Source organism: Alligator sinensis, unplaced genomic scaffold, assembly GCF_000455745.1.
Source record: "Alligator sinensis unplaced genomic scaffold, ASM45574v1 scaffold1584_2, whole genome shotgun sequence".
NCBI lineage: Eukaryota > Metazoa > Chordata > Crocodylia > Alligatoridae > Alligator > Alligator sinensis.
Window position 1 is genome coordinate 562,688 of NW_005842864.1, and position 5,783 is coordinate 568,470.

General features: G+C 51.5%; 1 protein-coding gene across 1 annotated transcript in view; it reads right to left on the bottom strand.

The window, feature by feature from the left end:
• Positions 1-5,777, bottom strand: part of FHL1 (four and a half LIM domains 1) — a 26,476-nt gene extending 20,699 nt beyond the window's left edge. The window contains exon 1 of the mRNA XM_006035662.3: positions 5,683-5,777. The gene's annotated coding sequence lies outside the window, so the exon portion shown is untranslated. The remainder of the gene's footprint in view (positions 1-5,682) is intronic.
• Between the last annotated feature and the right edge of the window lie 6 nt (positions 5,778-5,783).

Sequence of the window (5,783 nt, forward strand, 5' to 3'; positions counted from 1 at the left end):
AGGCGAGATACGAGACTTGGTGTTTTCTTAAAACAAGAGTCAAGTGGCTCAGACACGTCCCCCAGGCATATCCCGTCTGCAAAACACCTCTCAGCGGATTCAGATCCAGGGCCTGCTTGCCTAGACCGCTCAAGAAATGCGCCAGCGGTGCTGGCAAGCCCTTCTCTCTGACGAGCCAGTCTCAGACCTGGGCAGCTCAGGGCTGTTGGAGGGTTTAGAGCCCAGACAGAAAATAGGAACATGAAAAACATCTGCATTGTGATAGTGCCTTGAAGCCAGATCCCTGGACTGGGGAGTAATGCAGCGGTCCTTCCCTTCAGGACTTACGTGGAGATCCTATTGTTTCTCCTGATCCCAACACTTTCCACTGATCCCCCAAGAGCTAAATAAAGCAGGCAGAGCAAAGACACTTACTTGGGGACATGGTCACACAGCAGCTGTGTCTGAGGCCAGACACGGGCATGCAGGGAGGGAAGAAGCTTGCCCTGGGTGCAGCATACCTAGCAATATCACAGTCACATCTCTACAGGGAGACGCAGGCTGCCAGGCCCCTCAGGTGAGGCCCAAACCAAGCAATCCCCCCCTTTGCCCCAGTGCAAATAATGCAGGCAGCTGACAGCTCGGGCACCCAGCCCAAGTCCAACAAAGAGGGAGTGGTTCAAGTCCTACCAAGTTCAAATGCTTCCCACAACTCTATTCTCCAACTATTTGGGTTGGTCTAATAAAAGATATCAAATTCACCCAAGGAACCTTGTCGTCCCACAACTCTGGGCACTTCTTTTGAGAAACCTGTCTTGTTTCTGTGATCCTACCTTCAAGCTCCTGGCAGCCAGGAGGGAGCTATAGTCTGGCTTTCACGGCTACCCACAGGTGGATGTGACTCGCCAGCAGTTCCTACTCCTGAAAGTGCCGCCGAGTGTAAGATGCCGGCGGCTGGTACCTGCGAGGTCCTGGACAACGCCTGCAGAGGGGATGGGAAAAAGCCCTTTCGCAAGTCTCCTTTAACCTCCGTGCTTTGCACGGAGCAAGGCAGGCTCCGAGCAGAGAAGGAAGGACAGACCTCGTGTTAGCTTTGCAGCCACCCCTCCAGAATTACCATTTGCTGAGCGACCCCTTCTTAGAAGAGCCATGACTTTTCCCCCCCCCACCGCAGCCCTTGCAGTCCACTCCAGTCCGACAGCTCCTTATTTTTATTGCTGAAACAAGTTACATGATAAAACAAGGACGCACAAGAGAGATGTCTGCTCAGCAAAAGAACAGAGCCCCAGAACAGGTCCTTTTCCAGCGGGAATATTTCCGCGCTCCCTTTCAGGGCCAGGTCACGCACAGCGCTCTGCCTTCGCCCCCACATGCACTGACGTCTCGATGCCGTTGGACCCTCTTCTGACTTCTAGCTCACACGTTTTGATTTTCCAACCTGGATTTCAACCCCCGGGGCTGTTTCCAGAGCTGCGTGCCCCCTTTACGTAAAGGCCGACTCTAGGGAAGTCAGCAAAGAGTGGAAGAAGCCAGGCTGGGGGCAGCAGTTGCTTTGTGCACGAATCCAGGGGCAGCTTGGGACCTCCACGAAAGGGAAACTGAGGCAATGGAGTGGCCTGCAGCCAGCCTGGCTAGGGGCCGTGTCCCTGCCCTCCTACCCTAGTGATCTGAGTGTTGTGAGACCCTCCACCTCCAGCACAAAAACCACTTTCCCCCTCCCGCCCCTTCCAAGGCTCTGGGAGACTCCAGGGAACTGTGCTCAGGGCAAAAACTGGCACGGGCCTGCTTTAACCAGGTGGGCATGGGACTGCCTGTGCCCCATAGCTGCAGAAAGCTGGATCACTGCCGGCACTCCTGTGTTGGCAGGTGATTGCTGCCATGTCCTGTGCAAACAGGGGAGCTGTGAGCCCTGGCCTCCAGGGAAGGGCTTTTTGCGGCGTTCTGCTGCAATTACTTGGCAGAGAAGCAGAGCAAGGTCTTTGCAGAGAAGTCTTAGTTGTGGCCGTTCTCACCAGGTGATTGATTTGTTTCGCTGCTAAAAATAAGGACTTGCAGGATGTGTGAAGGAAGGCGGGTCTGTGTGCCGGCCCCACCAGCATCCTTTCTGGCTGATAAGAAGCACTAATAATCCTGTCTTTCCCCACCGCACTCCTCCAGCACATCCCCCAGAAGCAGCACTACCAGGACTAAATGCACCCAGCAACATGGGCACCCGCGGGTGTCTGGTATTTCTCAGGCTTTTCTCTTCCATTTCAAACCATCCTTTGGGACCCGTTGTAGGCTAAAGGATCAGACATCCCGCCTTTGAGCTGCCTGCCTGTTGACAAGGGGTGTCCTCCTGCTAACTGGCTTTGACCCAAGGTGCTCAAATTCCCAGGCCTTGGGGAGGGGGTGCGTGTGGGCGAGTTTTTAAAGGCTGGCAGGGGCAGGGTTACAGAGCAACCATGCACAAGGTGGATGTGGCTGGATAATGGGGACAAAAGGCTGGGTAGAGATGCGTGTTACCTATCCAATTTAGATAGTCAATGAGCTTTTATGAGCCCAGACTCACTTCACTGGATGATTTCCCACAGTGACAACGGGCAGATACAAGCCTGGGTCTCCAGAGCAGAAATCTGCATTCTTCTAGCTCCCCCTACCACCACCGTGCTATATACTACCCCAGTGACACGGGCAAACTTCGGGTCTCATGCAGAAAAAAGCAGACGGTGGCAGTACTGCCCTTTTCCTGATCCTACCATAGCACCCCTCCCCTTTCCTACTTGGTTTTGAGGACTTGGGACTATTCTGTATCTTGTTTCCACCCCATCTGTGCCTGGCCCTTGGGTACTGCTATATCTTCATGGCAGAGATAAGGAAGTGCTCTAAGCTACTTGGTAAACGGCTTGTGTTTGGAGTTTGTTGCATACTTGCTGCCGTGAAGAGCGCTCTGTGCTGCTCTGGATGTGCTCCAGCTGAGGCAAGGGGCAGGTGCAGCCCCGAGGCCAAACGAACTGGGCAAGGGGTGAAGCATTTCACCAAGTGGGAACCACACACGGTGAGCTGTGCAGAAAGGCTCCCTATGCCCTCAAACTGTTCCTCACCCACTGAACTCTGCAGCCTGAGCCAGCATTTCTTCACCCTTTTCCTTAGTACTCTCCAAAAGCCATTGAGGGGCAAACCCTGCAGTGATGGGCACCTCATGTCATACTGGCATCAATGGGATTTGTAGATAACCAACACCCTATAGGACCAGGGGCTTCATTCTTTATATATATGTGCAATGTGTGTGTTTAATCTGCACCACTACGACAACAAAGCAGTGGAGATGCTCAGGAGGAAGATGAGGATGAGGATTTGGTGAGGGAAATTATTTCCATCGTAAGCATTTGCAGGGTGTGGTGGCTTGCTCTAAAAAGCTTTAAGACAATGTGCACGTGTGCATGCATGCGCAAGGGAAGCTGCTCAGTGCTTCAAAACCTCAGTAAGAATCCAAGTGAGGACACAGCTGGAAGGCACCCATATATCACCTGCTTCCCAAGTCGTACCTGAGCTTCCCACCGATACCTTTAATAGGAGCACCACACACGACGCACTTGCAGCAGGGGCGACGACCGTGCACGAGCTGTTGTTCAGGAAGTGCTGCAACAAGCTATTCACCCGAGATGCGAGGAGAGGGGCTCTAGCCCAGTCCCTGAGCCCCTACTTACGCAAAGTTTCTAGTGACTGCATGGGCTGGGATAGTAGGATGGAAGCCACAGCGAATAGCACCGTCCTCCAAAAATGTGCTGTGGAGATGGAAACACGCATTTTGGCAAAATCACATTTAATCCTTCAGAGTCCTGGCGTCTCGAAAGCCATATGGTTAAAATTCCTTTCCAAGTCAAAATCATCTAAATGAAACGCAAGGACTCTCTTCCTCCCGCAGACACTGTGCCAAAGATTGGGCACAACAGAACCGAGGGTTGATGTCTTTCTGGCGAGACACGTATATAATCTTAAAGAGGAGAACTGTCAGTTGACTGAACTAAATACACTTGGTGACACTTAAAACGTCCCTTGAGCAAACATCACGAGCCAGAATTTGTCAACGTTACAATAAAGAGATGATTTGCACTATGGCAAAGAGATGATTTGCATTATCTCGGCCAAGACAAGGGTGCCGGGTATCCAGAACGTATACCGCCCTACTGAACGCTTCGACAAATGATTGCTGCTTTTGAGTCTGCACACAGCCAGCTCAGGAGAAGTCAACGAACTGAAAAGAAGGGGGTTAAGTCGCATCAAACAGGCTTTCTGTACACCATGGGACAGAGTAATACAGAAAATGTAGAACCTGGGAAGGGAAAAGTTAACTTCTTGAAGAAAGGAAGAAAGCCTTCAGTAGTGCACACATGCTGCATCTCCAAATAGCACGTGTGCACGCGGTGGGGTCAGGTCTGTCCGTGCTACCACAAAGCAAATGATCTGTTTTATGGAAATACTGCTCTAAAACTCAGGGCTGAATCACCCTTGAGAAGGTGCCTTGCAGCACTGGAATATCTGACACTACTTCCACACCACAGGCTCATGCTATGTATCTGGGCTTTGCATGCACAATGGGGTTTCATTTAAACACAGCTTCCAAAATGCATGCCAGCCAGGAGGTTTTGGCGTGCTTTTGTTTCAATAAGTTTAAAAAGCCTCCACATAGCGCAAGAGGCAATATTTATCCTGAGGAAGAATTGTGTCCTCGTACACCGAACAGGTCGCTTAACCCGTTGCAGTAGAAGCATTTGTTCTGTTGGAAAGACTTTCTGGACCCGATCCTTGATCCTTTGGTCAAGGCTCCCAATGCTGGCAGGGCTGAGAAATGCACTGCAGAACCCACCCAGCACTTGTACCTCTGCTGTAACGGCGTCATGCTAAAAACCTAACTGTTTTAACTGGCCTCCTATTTTTGCATGCATGATGCTAACTGTGAAACACCTCGCTGGGATTTTTCTAGCTACTTTTACGGCAGAACACATTTTTATTCGCTGATGGCTTCTGAGCAGAAATGAGGAATTGGGTTGCATTCAGGAATGCAGTAGCTGGGGAGGGGGGAAGAAAAAGCCTGTCTCTAAAATGAAGAATGTGGGTGGGGTTTTTTTTTGCTTTTTTTTTTTTTTTAAAGAAGACTTGAAGTTGGAAATTCTGAGGCCATATTTGGTGACAGATATGAATCGATATCGTTTCAAGGATGTTTGCAGAAACTGCATTAACCATTCATTCTATTTTTCCTCTCTTCTCCTGCACAGAGCAGCTCTGTTTCCGAGCTGGAAAAGTTCAGAACAAAGGCAACTAACTTGTCACAGGTTTGCCCATTTTAACCTGATTAGGTAATTTAGTGGGGAGGGATAGAGGTCCTCAACCTTTCCAGGTGTGAGACGCCCCTTGCAAACTGCCATTTTTATCAGGTGTTTTTTGCCTCCCAGAAATCCTAGAGCAATTCAAAGCACTTCGAAAGACGCCGGCTGGGCAGAGGGCTGTTCAGCCTCCTGTCTGAGATGCTGGCACGCGGAGCAGTGGCACCCTTGGAAGGATCTCGTGGTGGCCCCTGGTCGAGGCTCCCTGGACCCAGATCTGAAACGGGGGAGGCGAGCGGATCCGGGGCTGAACTAGAAGGCGAGCAGTTTGGGAAGTCCCAGCCCCTGGCCCCTAGCCACAGAGACAGGCAGACAGAGATCCTCTGCCCGGACTTACCTGCCAGCTGCTCCGCTACGGAAGAGCCGGGCTGGGCTGGCTCCGGGGGAGGAGGCTCGAGGGAGTGATGCCCGCAGCCCCGAGCGAGGTCTCCCCGCTCC